The following is a 20223-nucleotide window of genomic DNA, read 5'->3' on the forward strand; positions in this document are numbered from 1 at the left end:
CTTGTCTTTGATATTAAGCCTTCAATAAGCAAATGCTTACTGTTTGAAAATTGTTGCTTTTCATACTAGGAAGTCATATGAAATGCAACACTGATCAAAGCAGGAAGTCTTACTTTCTAAAAACATGCACATGCAAATGAACAATTTCCTGAATACTACTGTACTTAAGAGCAGCATTCATGAATCTGTTAACTCCATTTCCCTGCTAGGGATGGAAGCTTGAACTTCAGTTATAACATGCATGTGTTGTTGGCTTTTAAAGTAATAGAATTTAAATTACCAATTTAAGTAACGTCAGGAAGTAGATCCAATAAAATCCTTTAAAAGTGAATATAAATTATAAAGGCTCAGTCAATGCTTTACATACAATTCCCAGTGGCAAGCTATGAAATTCTCTCACACTTAATTTCAACCAAATATTCAAATACTAATCCACATGTTTCAAAACAGTGCTATATCAGAAGGATATCCAAAAAATCTTCATCTCTTCATTATAAAAGAATTGAGATCAAACAGTTTTAGAAACCATATTTTATCTATCAGAACTTAACTTGCAAGCATTAAAAGTTTTTAATACCATGATTTAACAATAATGGACATTTTCATAAAGTTTTAACTCTATTCTCACCTACTTGATAATATACTGAAAATTCACTTCTGTGGAAGTAAAACACATCAACTCTTAAGTAGTATCTACTACCAACAAGAATATCAATATGTATTTAGTAGTATATATGTACTTTGTACCAACAATGAAAATATGCTAGTTCAGTTGTATTTAGACACTTGTTTGCAGAGTTTAACCATAATCTTAAATGTATTTGAAGTATCTTTCAGTTCCTCTTTCTAGTCATAAATCCCTATGAGTGATAGTTTGATATCCTACAAATATGTGGAAGTAATAATCTTGCCAAACCAAACACTAAAAATACTATATTTATCTAATATCACTTATAACTCAAGTCACAAAACCATATTATTATTTTATAATATAAATATTTATATTCATATTATCTAATATAAATAAAGCATAGAGATTCGCTTATTTCCAAGTAGGGGATGAAACACTGATTTTGTGAAAGCTTTTCCTTAGCCATGGGTATAAGGCATCATGTAAAGTATACATCTACAAGACAAACTGAAATCTATGTATACGTTAATTAAGCAATATTTAATATCCTGTTCAGTATAATTTTGAAATCCCCCAAAAGAAACTATTATAGTTTATACATAAAAATCCATAAGAATCTCAAGTTCTTTTTTAAATAATTTCATAATAAGTAATATTTCTTTACTAACTTCACTTTACAAAAAAAAAGAAATGAGAAGAATGTGAGGATTAATTTTAGGAAATCCAAACCCAAAACACATACATTGCTCTTTACATGTCTGGAATTTGCATTCCTTTCTCTTTTTCTTCCAACAGGACATAATAGAAAGTACATTAAGTTTATGTGTATGATATATACACACTTGAGTTCTATTTTGAATGTTTCCTAGCTCTGTCCCTACAATAAAACTGCACAGCCCTACAGAAAAGTGAGGATAATAATGGCCACCTTCTATTTGACAGAAAAGTGAAAATTCATATGACATTACTATATGAAGAAAACATCTGTTAACTGTAAACTTTCCCATAACAATAATACCATTAATATATCCTAGTAAAAATTATCCACAATATCAATGACATTAGTAATAAACATTTATTACTCTAGTCCTTAGATACTGAAGATGTGTCTGTGTGTGTGTGTTTTAATAGGAGGTCCATTGATAAATATACTTTCCTGATGTCATTTCTTCTAGTTGTAACTCTCTTGTGTTTTGAACATGGCATTATAATCTAGTGGAAATAGTATATAGTGCTGGATACACAACAGTCAGTGCCTTTATAGTAGGACCTTCTCCTGAACTCAGTGTCACAGTGATAGAGTGGTTAAAAGCAAGGTTTTAGCATCAGAGACATGAGTTTAAATAACAGGTCTACCACTTAACCAGTTTGCCTTCTGGGTTATGTAATCTAAGCTCTCTAAGATTATTTCCATTTCCCTCTCTGAAAAACTGTCATTCTATTATTATATTATTACTTTGCTTACCAAGTTTTTCTGAAGACAGAAAAGAGATCATGCATGAAAAGGCATAGTAAGACGACTGTCTTAGGAAACACCCAATAAATATTAATATTTTATGGCTTATGACCTTGTATAAAAGGATAGTAAAAAGAAGAAAATAAGAAATAATCATGATGCATATGTAAAAAGTGAAAAATAGGTATGAAAAAGAGAGGGAATGATTCATATTTTTGGTTCACTTTTCTATCACTAGACTTCTAGTGATAAATCGAGGTGCTAAAAATGTGTACTTGGGGGTAAAAATTTCTTGGTTAAGTTTAGTAAATTTAAACAAGAGAAAAAGTTGCAAAGTGAAAGTGACTATTTTTCATTCTGCACAGTTTCTATGAATTATTTTGTACTTTTTCATGGAATAAGTAGAGGACTCTGATTTTTTTGCATTTTTATTGTCACATAATATAATCATTAACTTGAAAAATCAAAATTTAATACTAATGTTTATGAGAATGATAAAAACATTTGTATATGTAAATGAAATGCTTCTGGTAATATATACAGTACAATAAAGAAGTGAAAAATTCATGACTACTCCAATAATTTTCATACAAATTTAAAATATTATCATTTTCTAAAAGTTATATCACTTCTTAAATATTTCTCATACTTAATATGATTTTTTAAAGGCTAAAAGTATTTCCTCACATGAATAATAATTAAAAGTGTAATAAATAAGAAAATGTTTCTTATGCCTAAAATAGCTGATTATGTTATTGTTTTCAGGAAAGTAGAAAGTGTCAGATACACTGAATACATCACTCTTTTCCACACCCTTCACACACACACATCAAAGTGACTCGATTCAACTTTTTCCTGATTTTTTATTGAACAGTTATTCATCTCATAGGTTATTGAGCAATCTATAGAACAGTGTAGTATTTTAAAATAAATCAATTCACTCAGTAGTTTGAAAGTGAGTGTTTGTAATCTGGACTCATGACTTTCTTAAGGATAGTTTTACTGACTTCATAATACTCTAAACTGTGCTATTTGATTTATGATTGAAGTCAGAATTGTTGCAAAAGAAGAAAACAAAAGAAAATGAAATCACTAAAATGTGCTAGTTTAACATTTTATCAATGAATCTTTATCTAATATTTTCCATTAAATAAAGGTTAAATTATAAGAATACTTGCGAGATCATCTAAATTTAAATATATGAGTACAAAGGCTAGTGACTGAGTCCAATGAAAGCTTGTTTTTATTTTAAAAAATAATCTAAAGAAAGATGGTTCACCATTTTCCAAAGCTCAATTTAATATGTAAATGTGGTCTGTGATCTAAATGCAGAGTGAGAAAATAGCTAGTTCCCTGTATATTGATGTATTTTCAAATTAATTTCAGAATTACAAAGACAATTAGAGAATAAACAATCTTATATTCTATAAAATGCTGAATTTGGAATCAGATAAATAAGCTGTATTTTCAACCACCTCAGGAAAATGTTTTATGACCTTAAGCAAATCACTGAGATTCTTGGAAAAGAATCTAATTTTAGATAGGAAGATAACCTGTCTTCATGACAAGAAAATACAAAATGCATGAGAACCTAGTATTTAAACTCTGAAATAAATTTTAAAGCCAAATATTTACTTAAAAAACTTGTGTTCAAATAAAAACATTTTTAAAGCCAGTAATTTGGTGGAATGATGAAAATTATTTTAATCTTTGACTCCCTTTTTCATACATAAAAATAAGTTACTTCATCTGTGTGGTCTCTTAGGTATCTTTCAGTTCCACCTATATATAATTCTATGAATATAAAATATACTTGTGGTAAGTAGAACCTCTATTAACTCACCCTTCCAATTCTATAACTTCAAATGGGAAAATTTATGTTTATGTCCAAGTGAAAAAAATTCAAATTCTCTATTAAGAGATAGGTAATATTAAATAATCCCCAAGTTCATGCTAGTAGTTTTTCACTACTATGCAACAAAGCACCTCTGCTCCACCCATCCTCATCTACCTTTTGGTTATTATCTCTAAAAGAAAAATCAAATATAGCTACTTATATATTTCTGGTTATTTCCATCTCCTTTCTTGTGATTTTTAGAAAATTTACACATTAACTTGCACATTTACACATTTTTGATGATTTGGTTTTCCTGCATTGTGTGTGTATAAATAAATATGTGTGTGTGTTTTTAATTCAATCTCTACTTTCTACTTAAATTTTGCTCTCTATGGAATTTGAAATCTAGCTAATTTATTATCTTGCCATTCTTTCTCATCCTGATGGTGGGTTTTTTTTTCCTGGACTTTCAAGCTGTCATTTGGAAACAGCTGATTTATAAAGCTTCAATTTCTTAATGCTTTTCCAATTGCTTAAAGCCCAGAAAAATCTTATGTTTTTGTTCCTGTTTTAGAACACTGAATATTAATATCATGTAACTGCTAACCACTTGATGGCTGTCTGCTCTCAGAACTTAAATAATGTGTATCTGTGTTAATAAGAACAAATTGAGAGGGGACTTTGTCATTGTTTTTAATGGTTTGATTTATTATACTAGGAATCCTAGTGATGTAATTCATAAAAGTGTGGATGACAGACAGAAAATATATACATTACTTACTGATTTTTCATTACTTATTTAGAAATTTAAGTATTCTCATCAGCTTAACATATGGAGACATTCATTTACCATATTCTTCCTGTCATAAATAGTTTGCCTCCATTTTTGACGGCAGACTGCTGACAGCTTTCAAGTGCCAACACCCTGCCTTTTCCTTCTGCCCCATAGATGGGGAAGCTGGTAAATCCCAGTCTATGTGTAGGTCATCACTCCAGCCCTCATCTATTGTTTTAATTTTAAAAAATTATTTATTTATTTACTTATTTATTTTAAGACAGGGTCTTGCTCTGTTGCCTAGGCTGGAGGGCAGTGGCAGGGTCTCTGCTCACTGCAACCTCCAACTCCCAGCTCAAGGAATCCTCCTGCCTCTCCTGAGTAGCTGAGACCACAGGCGTGAAGTACCATGTCTGGCTAATTTTTGCATTTTTGTAGAGATGAGGTTTCGCCATGTTGCCCTGGCTGGTCTAAAACTCCTGAACTCAAGCAATCCTCCCATGGGGACCTCTCAAAGTGGTGGGATTACAGGCGTGAGCTGCCCTGTCCCACCCAGCCCCAATCCCTAATTGTGATGAAAGCCAAGCCAGTTTCTTTTCCTGGTTCCTTCAAGCCCAAGCCATTTTTCTGACCTGGTTGGAAGCCTGTCTCCCTCTCCACAGAAAGCCTCATTATGTAAGCTGTAGCCCTCTTCCATACCCTCTTGGTGCAGGTGTGCAATCATCAGCCTCAACACCTGAACCAGATTTCGGGTGGTTGGGCATTATCCTGTCTATGAATGGTAGTCTTAACAACTGGCACAGCAAGGGGTATCTAGGCAATGACCACCACCACTGGGGGGGGGGGGTCTTTCTTCTTACATTTTGCCTTGTTAATTTGTTGGACTGTCTGGAGACAATTATGCTGCTTGAGTTTTTTTCTGCCCACTGGCAAGCTTATACTTTAACCTGTGCAACTTCATGCTGCATTTGCTGAGTCTTTCCAGGTTAATTCTAAATGCCTGGAAGCACCAGTAATTTTTATGGAAGAATGGGAATTTGGCCATAGTCCCACGTCATGTGTCTTAGCCCGGACCTGACTTGTGTCTCATATTGATTCCTGTGGTCAGGATTCAGTAGGAAATGTGACTGACACGAGGCACAGGGGAATAATTCCTACTGTGTGACCACTGGTTGTATGTCTCAACCAGGTATCAGCCCCCATTCAACAGTGTGTCCTAGGAAAAATACCTGTTACTTTGTGCATTGTAACAGGTCCATTGGGTGGTGGCTTACATGGAAGAAGAGCAGTTACCATGTGGAATGCTCCTAAAAGGATATCACACTCCTAAAAGGATATCGCTCATGTAGCCACCCCAAAAAATGCTGCTTCTGCGGTTGCTGCCTATGCCTCCATAACAACACAGATCCTGATCCCCGAAGTTATAGAGAAAAGCAAACATAGGCCTCTGTGGCATACCCAAGAGGTTAATTCAAACCCAACTTCAACCTATGGAACTTAAAATCTGACGAAGGAAACACTGCCATCAGGGAGACCCATAACCCAGGCAATACTTACCTGAGACTCTCTGAAGGAGAAGCCTAGTAAATATGAGCAGGATAGAAAAAAACAGCACCAGCCCCAACAACAAAAACAAAACTGGATATAGGGGGAAGAAACAGAAAACCGGATACACAGGAGAAAACAAAAAACGTAAACTGAAGTCTGTAATTTGTCCCTCTTGGAAATTCTTAACTTACTTGAAGAATTTATAAAGACAGGTAAAAGGCTGGTGAATGGTCTTGTGCCTCTATAACATAAGTTCCAAATTAACGTTAACGTTTTCTGAGCTGCACCCATTGGCAAAATTTCAGAACCTTAATAAAAGTTGAGGATCAATTTATACTTATCATTGGAAATGCCACTAAATGTAAACAAAGTACCCTAAATATGGGGATTGCACTAAAATAAAGGTACCTCCTCTTGCGGAGGTGATTATCACACATAAAATACAGCACAAATAGATATACCTTATCTTAACCATCAGAATTATTTTCTGGCCTAAATTCTCCATAGTCTGAACAGCCATTGTCCAAAATATTCCATAGTAGACATGGATGCTCTGATCCAATTAAAAATAAATTAAAGTAAATCAAGTCAAATCTTTGACATGTCCAAGGAGTTTGACAATACAGAACCACATGCACTTCTGTCTCCTCAATATAAATAATTAATAAGGACTACAAGAATTGGAACATCCTTCAAGGATTGAAACCTCTCATCTAAGAACTATTTAGAGAAAGGGTAATAGTCACCACTGCTTCTCCATTTAATAGTCAAACTTGGCTTTTTCTTAAACCTGGAAAAAAAAATGGAGCCTGGTAGTAGATCACCCCAAAGTTAATGCTGTGGTTCCACATATTAAGGCCACCATTACTCAGTAACATTACTGACTCCATTCAATCAGCAATTTGTAAATACTTTGCAGTCACAAAGTCATAAGGATTTGATTACTGTGTTCTCTTAAGTGCCTCTTTTGATAGCCTCTTACACTCCTAAAAGGAGATAGCCATTTGGCCCCCACAGAAATGCTTCTGCTGCTGTTGCTGCCTATACCTCCATAACGACACAGTTCCCGATCCCCACAGTTACAGGGAAAGGCTTATAGTTTTCCTTTACGTTCAAAAGAACTCAAACTTCCTGACCTGACTACACATAGGACACTTAAACAATCCTGCTGTCACAAACAATCCCTCTGCAGGCAGATCTTTACTGCATCCAAGTTACTGTGGCAAAGAGGTATGACATTACATTGATACCATCCTCTTCCCAGGAGATTCCTTTAACACTCATTCAGGATGAATGCACATTCGAAAGGAGTTCACAAGGAAGAATAGACAATGCCTTATACAAAGTGCATGGTTCCCCAGTGTAGTCAAATTTCTGAGCATTATTTGATCAAAGGCTACTTCATCACTGACAGTCTCAAGGAACAATGGCCTGTCAGTATCCACAACTTCAAGACAAAACTAACATTTTTTTAGGCCTTCTGGGGTTCTGGATGCAAGATATTCCTCATTGACAAGTGTCACATTTTACTTAAGCCCATTTATGCTCCTACTTGCAACTTGCCCCACACTGAATGAGACCCCTTAAAACAAAAGGCTCTAGAATCTCTCCAAATTGCAAAACAACAGGCAATCACATTGTTCCCCTCTTCTGCAAGAGAGGTCTCCTCCAATGTCTCCTGCATCAACCATAATAGTGCTCATGAGTTTCTGGCAGCAAAACTATCCTCCTTGGTCACATGCTATATACCATTAGAATGTCAATTGCTGGTTGCATACTGAGCTCTACCGAAATCAGAAGCCCCATGCCCAGGACTCTGCACTCAGTGTCCCACTGTGCCTTTGGTCATGGAAGCATCATCCTTCAAGTCTGACACAGCCACTAAAGAGTCTATAGGAAAGAGGCAAACTTGGGCCTTTTGGCATATGTCACCTGCAGGAGAAGAAAGTTTCCCCTCTGCCATGGTACTGGAGCACGTCATGCCTATCCTAAATCCCTTGAGTACCTAGGGAGCTTCTCGGGATTAATCACGTGAACAGGGCATGGATGGTGGTATTGTGTTAAATGTGGTGAAGCTGACTGGAGAACTGCTGCTTTTGATCCCTTAAAGTGACAGAAGGACAGGACCCAAAGGTTGGCAGGCAACATTTCAGCACTAGACACCCTGGATGACAACTGGTCTCACTTGCACAATTCTACACACTCATGGGTCACTGCCTGTGGTTTGGTCATCTGACGCAGGCAATGGCAGAAACAACTCCTTATCCATGGTTGTCCTCTGTAAGGAAAGAACTCTGGGAATCTCTTCCTCCTACATACACAAAATAATAATCAAGGTCGCAAATGTCTTTACACATATTAAGACCATAGTACAAGGCTCATCAAAACATTTATCACCTTCAATATTCCGGACATCACTGAAAGTAACCAAAATACACATTTCACTTTTCCAAAATACACAACACGGTCCTTTTGAACAAGGCATTTAAGGTAACTTTCAACTCCCTATTAACCACAGGTTACAAGCTTTGTAGAGCATTCTGTTAAACAAAACAAGGCACATTTCAGTCACCCATCCAACATCAGGGGTAAACTGTAACAGTATCTGACTCCATTTTTGATGTTTGACCGCTGACAGTTTTCAAGCTCCAGCACAACCTTCTGCCCCATATTTGGGCAAGTTGATAAGAAAGTCTGGCACTCCTTCCTTTTTCCCTAGCAGGAAGTTTACACTCCTTATGCATGAGAAATCTCACCCAAAACCCAGCTCCTAACCATGATAAAGCCCAAAATAAAAATGGTCTGCTCCTTCAGACCTACTTGGGAGCCCATCCTGTTCTCCCCACAAAAAAAAAAAAAAAAACTCATCAAACACTCTTGGGGCATGTGTGGCATCATCAATTTTAACATCCAAACCAAATTTTGGGTGAAGTCTCCACACTGCCTCTGTGGAGTGGTAAAAATTCTCCTCAGAACTATATCCAGTTCACGTATACAATCATTAGTTCTAGGTTAAAAAACAATAATAATAAAGAAATAATGCTATACATGTCTCATACACTGAGCAGCTTATAATCTATGAAGAACTCCAAGGCACACAACCATAAGCACTTATGTAAAAATTAATGGTAAAATAATAGGTACCAGAATTAATGACAGCGGTGGTACAAATAAAATTGTGTAAAGATCGAATTAATGTAAGTTTGAGCAGATTTGAAAGGATCATTCTATGTTAAGAAAGATAACTGTGACCGAGTTTAGTAAATATATGTTGAGTACATGTGCAAGGCACATTGGATACAATAATAAAAACATAGGCATAGTTTAGAGGTAAGCCCCTAATTTCAAGTTTTATTTCTCAATATTCTCAGTTGTGGAGTAGTAAGCAGAAGAAAAATAAGAAATTAAGGATATGAGAATATAAACAAAAATTAATTATCATGGAGGCCAAGGAAGAAGTATTTTTCTTGGAATGAAATGCGGTGATGGGTATTATCAACTAGCTCTTACTACAGCGTTTTTCCTTCTAATCTACATTCCATAAAAAAATCTATTATTATAAAGACACTGAAGAAGAGGAGAATTGAGAAAATATTATTAGTTTATTCAGCAATGCATGTGGTGGGAGTTTCAAATTCAGGTCATATATCTTCCATTCATACAAGTATGCTATAGAGGTTACCAGTGACCCTGAGAAGTAAATTTTCCAAATAACAATTTTCAGTATTTAAGATCCTTCTCTAAAGTACTCATAACTTTTGAGTTGTGATGTTCAGAAATTTATTTTAAATATTTAATAAAATTGCATTAATTTTCTCATGTTTCTCCTCATATGGCTCCACCTATGTCACTAACACTATTTCTCAGTTGTTTTCCTTATTAAAACAGACTATTTCTGTTTCCTTTCACTGTACAATAGTGGAATGCTTTTATCTTTTCTGAAGGTATAGCATTGCTTTTCTCTTAAAAGTTAGTGGAAACTTTAAAAATAATACGATTAGCAACAAAATTATTATTGCTGTACATTCTGTAACTATTTTTTTGGGTCTCAAGACATGTCTTTGTCCATCTATTATTTATTTGATATTGACTATAGTGGCCCAAGGTCTGAATCAGCCTGGCCCAAATCAAGACTGGTTTCATTATAATTAACTTTTCGTTTATTAAAAAACAAAGAAAATGGTTTCCCTAACCAAAGGGTTCATTTTATGTCTAGAAATCACCAAATATAAGAACATATTTGCTTTTTACACAAAAACGTTTAAGTATGTATGCTTAGGTTTGTAGATATTATACATATTTATAAACATTTGTAATGAATATTGCTAGACAGCTGAATCACTTTAGACTCTAAAATTGACTTACAAACAAAACCAACAAAGACAAAAGTATTGCAGAAATACACAAATTCAACCTACACATATGGGCAGTCAAATGCTTTGCATCATTAGAATCACAGTTTCGTCTCGTGCTCTGTTAACTTAACAGTGAATTTTCATTTATAATTTTCCAGAATTACCAAAAATATAGTCTAAAGCAATGGTTTCAACAAGCATGTGTGTATATGAATGTGTGTGTGTTTGTGTGTGTGTGTGCATATGTAAGTGTAGAACCTATGCACTATAAGGTAGGCCGGTTACCAAAATACATAGACTAAAGCAATGGTTTCAACATGCAGGTGTGTATGTGTGTGTAGGTATGTGTGCATGTATGTGCATAGGGTAGGCCAGAGGGGCTATCACTCTATCACCTTCAGTATATTACAGTGCAGAAGAAAGGACCCAACTATGAAGTTTTCAAAAGTCAGAACAGTAATTCTAATGAGTTCAGCACCTCCCCTACCACACACAAAACATTTTAAACACACACACACTACCAAACACACACAATTCCCTTATCCTTTACAACATCTGAGAACCAATGGATAAATGAGCCTGTAGGAAGAGAATTTCTATGTTATATGCAATGCTTTAATTAAAGAACTGAATAATATATGACCTGGTAAATGCAAATATTTTATTCTTATGTAAATAATATATCTAAAATAGTACTATGGATCTAAATATACCATTGCGTACATTTCATGATTCCCTTTTGTAGACCTAGGGAACTTAAATCAACTTTATAATTTTCTATCCAGTTTTCATTTTGTAGACTAGTGGTCATTTGACAGGGAGCTGGGATAAAAGGCTTAATTTACTTTCTGTGGCAGTACTAAGTAGAGGAATAATCTTTAGACAGTTTAAGACATTACGTGGACAGAAAGCCACGACTATGTAGTTGAATTAAGTCAAACAAATTGGATGCATTAAGTAGCTTCTCATTAGTAAGTGTGCCAGTGAAACTCTTACTAAGTTAATGTAATTAAATAATGCAAGTAAGAAATGCTTTCCTGGGTTTGAGAATGAATGAGATTAAGAATTGGTAGAACTAGAAAATAATAGAAAAAAATCATAAAATGAGGTAAGAAAAATATTTAAGAGTAAAGTTTTTGTTAGAAAGTGAAACAAAATTACAGATGAGCTCAGTCTCACAGTATATGTGCCTGTGAGTGTGTTTGTGTGTGCACATGTGTGAATTAGGATGCACTGAAGGTTAGTGAACATACCTATTCTTAATATCAAAGTACTTAATCAGAGGAGTACTTACTTTAAATATTTTATTTCTAACTTTAAGTGAATTGACATGAACATTTTCTGAGGGGGTATCATCCACCCAAAAACAACGCACCAGTGAAGAATGATGAAGTAAGATCTATGTTACTCTATGTGCTTTGCCACAGAATTACTTGCCTTTAACTGAACAATTCACTCCACACATTTCTGCCTTTTTTCTACTTTGTAAAATGTTAAGAATATGTTTTTTCCTCAATCTGCTCCATATAGCTGAAGTTATTGCACAGCTAGTAAAAGGAGAGGGCAAGATTTAAACTCAGGTCACTGCTCGTCGTGTTCCACGCCCAGTGTCAATTGGTCAGGCAAAATAATTGGTAAGTGACTTGTCCAGGAATGGGACAGGAGGTTCGAGTAGCTTAAAATCCAGGAATAAAAGTTTTTACTTGAAATAGTAGGCATCAGACATACACTACAGATTCTTCATCATTTGAGTAAAGAAAAATTATCCTTCATCTGGTTGCACTATGCAAGATAGTGAAGGGAAGAAAGTTTTGATATATTAAATCCACCAAAAGTTAATTAAATCTAAGAACAGGCATGACATTTTCATGTCAACCCTCTGAAAACTCTTTTGTTTACTGATGCATTTTAAGTACTTTCCTGGGTGCATCTGAGGCCTACAAATAAATATTTGTAATTCTGGTAGATAACAAGATGGAGAGGATCTTACAGATAAAGATTATGCATTTGTGTTTCATGTTAGGGAATCAGAACAGCTAGGGTTACAAACACAAGTTTGCCATCTATCAATACAGAGATAATTGTTGAAAACACAGGAAGCGGTTAACGCCCCACAGTGATAAGTGGAAAACAGCAAAAAAACTACAAACAGCTTTTATAAATATGTGGTTTATTTCACTTAGCACAATCTTGTCCAGTTTCATCCATGTTGTTTTCCTTCCCTCAAAAAGTCAAATTCATGGAAAAAGAATAGGAGGGTGGTTAGCATGGGTTGGAGGATGGGGGAAATGGGGAGATGAATGTCAAAGATAACTTTCTGTTACAAGATGAGTACGTTCTGGAGACCTAAAGTACAGCATGGTAACTACAGTTAATAATAATGTACTACATGCTTGAAATTTGCTGAGAGATCTTAAGTAGTCTTACTACAATATTCTTAAGAATATTTACATACATGTTTGTTAAGTAAAACAGCTTCTGAAATAAATTAGTCTGGAATCTATAACCTTTTATTTCTAATCAGGGCATGTACTAAGAATAACATAAGGGTTCTCCTGCATAGTAGGTAAAGGAGGTTTACTCTAAAAAGTTGAATAGCGAAGGAAAACTGCTTTTCTAATCACTTTAAAAACCATGATAATATCTTCAAATATCTTTCATTATTAACTTTAATTAGCACAAAAATATTGAAACATAAACATTTTTAGACTTTAATCTTTACAATGGTAAATTTCAGGCAACTTATTGGGGAAATATAAGTACATTAATTTGAAAAGAAAGCATCTATATATATTTAAATTTAATTGATTTATTTCATTTTAAAATCTGAATTATTATTGAATTTGATAATATTTTTCTTTAATAGTTCTGAATTAATATATTATACCATTTGAGGAAAGGGAAACAAACAGAAAATACTTACTTGTGATGCAATTTTTTGAGACTGACACAAAGGGAAGGAAAAAGAAACACACAAAGCACAGTTTAAATAATGACTAAACGATACATACATGGAACAATCAGTAACACGGACAAAACGTGACATACACCCACATAACAAAATCCAGTTTCATATATATTTCTCATAGGCCTTTTGAGCAAAATTAGGTAAAGAATAAGCTATTATTTTTATTTATTTATTATTTATTTATTTATTTATTTTCATTGCATTTTAGGTTTTGGGGTACATGTGAAAATCATGCAAGGTTGTTGCATAGGTGCATACGTGGCAGTGTGATTTGCTGCCTTCCTCCCCTTCACCTATATCTGGCATTTCTCCCCATGCTATCCCTCCCCAACTCCCCACCTCTGTCCCCCCCACTCCCTGGCAACAGACCCCAGTGTATAGTGCTCCCCTCCCTGTGTCCATGTGTTCTCATTGTTCAACACCCTCCTATGAGTGGGAACATGTGGTGTTTGATTTTGTGTTCTTGTGTCAGTTTGCTGAGAATGATGGTTTCCAGGTTCATCCATGTCCCTACAAAGGACGCAAACTCATCGTTTTTGATGGCTGCATAATATTCCATGGTGTATATGTGCCACATTTTTCCTGTCCAGTCTATCATTGATGGGCATTTGGGTTGGTTCCAGGTCTTTGCTATCGTAAACTGTGCTGCAATGAACATTCGTGTGCATGTGTCCTTATACTAGAACGATTTATAATCCTTTGGATATATACCCAGTAATGGGATTGCTGGGTCAAATGGAATTTCTATTTCTAGGTCCTTGAGGAATCGCCACACTGTTTTCCACAATGGTTGAACTAATTTACACTCCCACCAACAGTGTAAAAGTGTTCCTATTTCTCCACATCCTCTCCAGCATCTGTTGTCTCCAGATATTTTAATGATCGCCATTCTAACTGGCGTGAGATGCTATCTCAATGTAGTTTTGATTTGCATTTCCCTAATGACCAGTGATGATGAGCATTTTTTCATATGCTTGTTGGCCTCATGTATGCCTTCTTTTGTAAAGTACCTGTTGATATCCTTCGCCCATTTTTGAATGGGCTTGTTTGTTTTTTTCTTGTAAATCTGTTTTAGCTTGTTGAAAATTCTGGATATCAGCCCTTTGTCAGACGGGTAGGCTGCAAAAATTTTTTCCCATTCTGTTGGCTGCCGATTCACTCTACTGACTGTTTCCTTCGCCATGCAGAAGCTGTGGAGTTTGATCAGGTCCCATTTGTCTATTTTGGCTTTTGTTGTCAATGCTTTTGGTGTTTTGGTCATAAAGTCCTTGCCTACGCCTATGTCCTGAATGGTTTTGCCTAGGTTTTCTTCTAGGGTTTTTATGGTGTTAGGTCTTATGTTTAAGTCTTTAATCCATCTAGAGTCAATTTTAGTGTAAGGTGTCAGGAAGGGGTCGAGTTTCTGCTTTCTGTATATGGCTAGCCAGTTTTCCCAACACCACTTCGACCTCTGATATTCTTTCTTCTGCTTGGTCAATTTGGCTGTTGAAACTTGTGCATGCTTCGCAAAGTTCTCGTGTTGTGTTTTTCAGCTCCATCAATTCACTCATATTCTTCTCTAAGTTGTCCATTCTTGTTAGCATTTCATCAAGTCTTTTTTCAAGGTTCTTAAGTTTCTTTGCATTGGGTTAGAACATGTTCTTTTAGCTCACGAAAGTTTCTTATTATCCACTTTCTGAAAGCTGATTCTGTCATTTCATCACACTCATTCTCTATCCAGTCTTGTTCCCTTGCTGGTGGGGAGTTGTGCTCCCTTGTAGGAGAAGTGTTCTGACTTTGGGTGTTTTCATCCTTTTTGCGCTGGTTTCTTCCCATCTTTGTGGATTTATCCACCTATCGACTTTGTAGTTGCTGTCTTTCTGATTTTGGTGATTTTAAGACTGCAGCAGGAGAACTCATAAACCCCCTTTTTCTTCCCTCCCAGTGTTCTCTCCCAGGGAGTTAGGGCTTTATGATTTTCCACTCTCTTGTTGTTGCTTTCCGTGCCCACAAGGTGGCAGCCTAGTCACACTCAGCCTGCAGAGGCTTTGCTGAGCTGCTGTGAGCTCCGCCCAGCTTCCTTGTGAACTTCCCTGCAGTCCTGTTTATATGGGTGTAGTTAGAACTGCTTCCGCTATGTTGGCCCGCCCCTGTAGTGACGGAGTCTCTGTAGTGGCGGGTTGCCTTGGTTATGGCAAATTGCCCTGGGAACTGCAGGGTGTGTCCTAATGGAGGACGCCCCTCCCCCACCGAGCTGGACCGACCCGGGTTCAGTTGTGTTTCCTGTGGCGCTTTCTTTGCCCTGGAATCTCCTGGCTTGACTCCCTGTTTCAGCTCCCCTTGCTGGCTTACCGGGGACTCAATCTTACTCACTCTGCAGGAGGAGCCACTACCCCTGCCTCAGGGCGCAGGCTGAGCAGCTGTGCCAGTCAAACCAGCCGCGCTGGTGACCTGTGGTGCTCTTCCGCCTGTGAATCTCCTGGTCTGTGGGCAGTAAAAATCCGCTGCCCTGTGAGCCGTTGCGTCAGCTGAAGCGGTGGCTCTGAGATTCGTGGCGCGTTTTTGCCTGGGGAATCTCCTGGCTTGACTCCCTGTTTCAGCTCCCCTTGCTGGCTTACAGGGGACTCGATCGCACACACTCTGCAGAAGGAGCCACTGCTCCCTGCCTCAGGGTGCAGGCCTAGCGGCCGCACCACTCAAGCCAGCAGCACTGGCGACCTGTGGTGCTCTTCCCCCTGTGAATCTCCTGGCCTGTGGGCAGTAAAAATCCGTCTGGAAATGCGGTGTCCACTCACCCTCTGCGCTTTCTCTCGGAGCTGCAATCGCGAGTTCCTCCTAATCGGCCATCTTGGATCTCTCTAAGCTATTATTTTTAAAGATTCGCTTTTGAACATTGTTTTTGTTTTGTGAAAATTGTCTTCCTAAGTTTGATAGAAAAAATGGTGCTTGGGGCTGGGCGTGGTGGCTCACACCTGAAATCCCAGGACTTTGAAAGGCCAAGGTGGGCAGATAACCTGAGGTTGGAAGTTCGAGACCAGCCTGACCAACATGGTGCAACCCGTCTCTACTAAAATTACAAAATAGCTGGGCATGGTGATGCATGCCTGTAATCCCAGCTACTTGGGAAGCTGAGGCAGGAGAATCACTTGAACCTGGGAGACAGAGGTTGTGGTGAACCAAGACCACACCTTTGCACTCTAGTGTGGGCAACAAGAGCAAAACTCCATCTCAAAAAAACAAAAGAAAACAAGTGGTACTTGTGGAAGAAAATAAAATAATTAGCAGTAGCTTATAAAGCTACTATAGTCATAATAGAATACTTGATATAATTATTGAGATACTCAACAATCATTATTAGTGCTAATATGTACTATTTTTAAATTTCAGATCTTACAGTAAGATTGATTTTTTTTCTACTACATATACAGGTAATTAAGTTAGTTGCCAGAAATATTCTAAGCTCTCCGGTTGGCTATGGAATCTAAAATAATTCATTTGCCTAATCAATGTATAATAGCTAAGTAGGTGTTATAAAAAAAAATCATGTTGTCTTATTCTTCAAGTATAAAGAACAATAGTCCATTCATTTTTGAATATGTTGAAGTGACATTTTCAAGTATATTCTTTGATATACCTGAAATATAACTTGTATATATATACTTGAATGTATATAAATTGTAATATAACTCATTATCTCATATTAGAATTATGATAGTATTATCTATTATTGTAAATATAAGAAATGCATAATAAACATTTGATTGTGGGTTTCTTGAAACTATTTCAGGATTCCTTACACATGGCACAATGGAATAAATGTTGTTTGAGAGAATAATAGCAAAGAATAGACAGGTAGAATTTTAAAATCATTCACTCCTAATGCTTATTAAAATTATCCTAATGAGATTTTATAATAGGTAAATTTGTATCTTAATAATATATTTTAAATGCTATTTCCCATTTCGATAGTAAAGTGTTAATGATTGGCAGATGGGACAATGATTATTCCATTATGCATGTTTTTGGAAGCTACAAGATTTATTCACTATAAAAGTGGGCAAAATTCAGGGTAGTATATTCCACAAATGTACTGCATACACTATAAAAGATGTTGGTACATTAATATGCTTTAAAAGATATGTTTCTAGTTTCTAGTAAAGTTTTCACTGGTTACAGTATACTTCAAACAAATGAAATTGTCAGCACACTGGAAAACTGGGGCAAACATAGGTCCACTGCTTCTTACCCAAAGGACAAATAGGCTTATTAATTCAGAACTGTCCAGATTTTCGAAAGTTAATACTATGTTATACGCTATATGGTAGATAATACCCCCAGTGGAACCTGGGTAGCCTTTTATTTTCAAAAATTACTGTTTCTGCAATGAAAAGTATAAATATTCACTCTAAGTGGAATAAGTAAACAGCATAAATAATCTCAAGAAAATTAAGTTTTGCCACTAAATGACTTCAGTGAGGCTTTTTGCATTTCGTGATTTTGTATTATGGACTGAGAAGGAAAATACTGATTCTTTTTGTCCACTAAGAGTAATATATGTCCCTGTCCTTCCTGTATATGTTTTTTGAACCAGGAGTATATGATGTCTGTCAAAATTCCCTGAAATAGAAACACAGATAGTGGTAGAAGTTCTCCTGGCATGGATGGCATATGACTAGTTATGAATGGGCAGTTCCATCTCTGCTCTGCCTTCCATAGACTGGTTTTCACACAGCCATTGTGTGTACCCTCACTTTGCTCTGCTTGCGTTTGTGTGACTTTTCACTAATCCACAGCCCACCAGAAAAAAAAGGGATAGTATTCCAGGGCTTCTATAAATGTTAATAATTTTGATTATCAATGTTCTTTACCAACATTTGTCTTTTTAAAAATGTCACCTAAACTTTAGACAGTGATTCTCCCACCCCCACAGCCAAAGCAGTTACCTCAGAGATATAATAAATAATAATTTCTGTTTCTCTACTCAGAACACGGGAAGATACTGAAGACAGGCTAGAAAATGATGTGGCATGAAAACCTGCATCTGCCTTTAAAAGTTGGGGTTTTTTTAATTTCACGAATAAACAAGAAAGCAAAGCCTAAAATCTTTATATTAGTTTATCCTTATATAAAATATTGACATTTAATAAAAGTTCTTCATAGAACAGAACAGAATTTAGCACTTAAACATGTATATACTAAAGAAATAATTAATGAATGGGTCTAATATCATTACATTAAGCCTATACATCTATTAGTGTTTTTTATTAGTTATAAATGAATGATTTGAAGAGTCAGAAAATGTTATAGCTTGCTTAGAAAAACAGCAGCTCATAGCACAGTCTCTATTAATTTCCTCTCATAAGACCCGTCTAGTTTTGCCTCTTTCAGTGGGATGTGTTGTTCTTTATTTCTATATAATATGCTTGATTATTATTTCATGTTTTTTTCAGTTTCTGCTTTTATTTATTGACTTCTCACTCTAAAAGAAGAGTCATTAACAATCTTTTCTATATATTTCACTACCTTTGCCCTCATCATCTCAAAATAGTTCAGCATAATTTTTATTGGATCAAAATTCAGGACATACTATGACTCAGTATACTTTACAGATGAGATATATAGGTATGTGGTTAGCATTCATTGCCTGCACACATTCTTTAATTGTTGATAATGGTGTTATATTCCTAAAGTCAATAATTGCCTTATTGTATTAATTGCTTTGATATGTACTTAGATATATACAATAATTCATCCTGAACTCTTTGGCAACTGTCTAATGTTAATTGAAGACATTAAGATGCTTCAGGAAGTCTACAGATTTTATCTTCCTAAAGAAATCTCTCTGAAGCCTTCTGACCTGCTCTAGGTCTCCCTTTATGCTTGGGGGTCTTCTCATCACTATCCTGTTGATATCCTTGACTTTATTCTTGTCACCTGGTTTCCATAAAATGTCTGATTTCCTGCAGATCATGATTTCTCCCTCATTTTGGTGGGAGTAGTTTCCTTAGAAATCAGACATGGGAAGCATATTTTTGGAGAATATATATATACTTGACATCTTACTTATTCTGCTCTTACACAAGTTTGATAGCTTTGACTGGATACACAATTCTAATTTGAAAATAATACTCTTTTAAAATCTTGAGAGCATTATTCGATTTTATTCTGCCTTGTGGTATTGCTGTTGAGAAAACCCAAATGGTACCTTGCATGTGATCTATCCCACCATCTTCCCCCTGAAAGATTTTAGGAGCCTCTCCTTTCCCTCAGTGTTTTGAAACTTGATGATGTGAGTCTATTTTAATTCACTGTTGTGGTAACCTTTCCCATTAGGAAACTAACACATTACTGATTTTTCTAGAATTATTACACTAATATTTCTTCAGTTTCTATGTATTTCCTTTTTCTTGAAATCTTATGATTCAAATCTTAGAACTCCTATACTAGTTCTCTAATTTGATCCTTTGTTTACTCTTTGTCCATGTTGTGAATTCTTGCGCTAGCTTATCAATAACTTCCTGAACTTTATATTATAAGCTTTTCCACTTCTGTCAGGAATTTTTAGTCTTCTTCTTATTATTAAAGTAAAAGATTAATAAAATGACTGAAAGCTCTGGGTGAGATTCTTTTTATTGCTGCATTTCATGGTGATCTGGCTGGATTACTGAGCTTAA

General features: G+C 35.8%; 1 protein-coding gene across 3 annotated transcripts in view; it reads right to left on the reverse strand.

Annotated features, from left to right (window-relative positions):
* The window catches only part of KCNT2 (potassium sodium-activated channel subfamily T member 2), a 390893-nt gene that overhangs the window by 23126 nt on the left and 347544 nt on the right, over positions 1-20223 (reverse strand). The gene's annotated exons all lie outside the window — the stretch shown is intronic.

This window comes from Aotus nancymaae, unplaced genomic scaffold (assembly GCF_030222135.1).
Source record: "Aotus nancymaae isolate 86718 unplaced genomic scaffold, 86718_ANA_hifiasm-v0.15.2.pri h1tg000108l, whole genome shotgun sequence".
NCBI lineage: Eukaryota > Metazoa > Chordata > Mammalia > Primates > Aotidae > Aotus > Aotus nancymaae.